The sequence below is a fragment of the Arachis hypogaea genome, chromosome 18 (assembly GCF_003086295.3).
Source record: "Arachis hypogaea cultivar Tifrunner chromosome 18, arahy.Tifrunner.gnm2.J5K5, whole genome shotgun sequence".
NCBI classification, from domain to species: domain Eukaryota; kingdom Viridiplantae; phylum Streptophyta; class Magnoliopsida; order Fabales; family Fabaceae; genus Arachis; species Arachis hypogaea.
In genome coordinates this window covers 54,346,369-54,347,779 of record NC_092053.1, presented here as the reverse complement: position 1 = coordinate 54,347,779, position 1,411 = coordinate 54,346,369, and positions in this window count along the sequence as shown.

Sequence of the window (1,411 nt, the reverse complement as noted above, 5' to 3'; positions counted from 1 at the left end):
GTTGGGAGGCAACCCAACCTAAGGTAGTTCTCTTTTCATTTGCATTTTAATAAAAATCACAAGTAGTTTCCCCCGTATTGTGAGGAGCTAAGTTTGGTGTTACACACCAAAACAATACAAAAGTGAGTGTGTAATTCTAAGTTTGGTGTTCCACCAAAGATTTCAGTTAGAATCACACTACACTCCTTCAAGCGCAAATTACTAGATCCAACCAATCAGAGGAACCACTTAACAGTAGTTAGTTTCTAGTTGTCTTGCTAATAACAACACATGAGATTTTCTGCATGCATTCAACCTGCTGTATTAGGCAAGGAACTAAGTTTGGTGTTCACACACCAAGTTAAGTTCTGAAATGCACAAGCATACATGCATACTAACTATCTCTCAAGTGCTTTGGGGACAAGCAACTTCCAATAACTTTGCAGGGATTTAATCAATCTTTTGGAAAAACAGTGCACCATCATCCAAGGAAGCGAGGAAGGATGCAGAAGCTATGGAGGATGACAACAAATGGGTAGCTGAAAGGCATCGCCAAAAGGTTGTATTGTTACTTGACTCCATATGCTTGGAAATAATCAATTTGGAAGTCTGAATGTGCCCTTGATTAATAGTCACTCTTTAAGCTTAATTCACTAGAATTTGATGTTTGTTTTTGCTTAGGTCTATACTTGCTAGTCAAGTTGCCTATTTTTATTTTCATCTTGCTTATTGTATGCTTGTCCTTTTAAGCTAAATAAAAAAAAAAAAGAGATGTTATGAAAGACCAGAGTGATGTTCAAATTGTGGAGTAGGTTCTTAAATTTGTGGTGTAGTAATCACTTAGCTAAGTTGGTTCACTAACAAGGTGGGAAGGCAACTATCTGTCCTGAATCATATACTTGAAACACACCCCATGAGACTAGCTAAATAATAATATCCTAATAAGAAAAAGGAAAAGAACAATAAGATTTGAAAAAGAAAGAAAAGTTAATAAAGAATAAGGCTAGGCACCAAGGGCTTGAAACTTAAGGGATGTGTCTGTGGTGCTCTTGTACCAAAGATCTGCTTGGATGAATAAGTTCTTAGGAGTGCTTCATCACTTGGTAACTTGGGTTAACTAACCCGGGATTATCAACTGAAAATTCACTATCAAGAGCAACCTTGCTACAGAATATTTAGTAACCCAAAGAGGTACTGGACACCAAGACCTCAAGGAAAGAAAATAACAAACCATGTGCCTGTGGTGTGCATGTATGGGGGAGAGAGACTTGAGGGAGTAAGTCCTTAGGGGTGTTTTAACACCTAGCACCTAGAACCAACTGGTTCAGGAGTGTTGGCTGAAAGCTTATCTTAAAGAGTCGCCCCCTCACAGAACACTTAGCCTAAGGATGAAATAGACCTTGGAAAGACAAAGGGATCAATAAATAAAAGT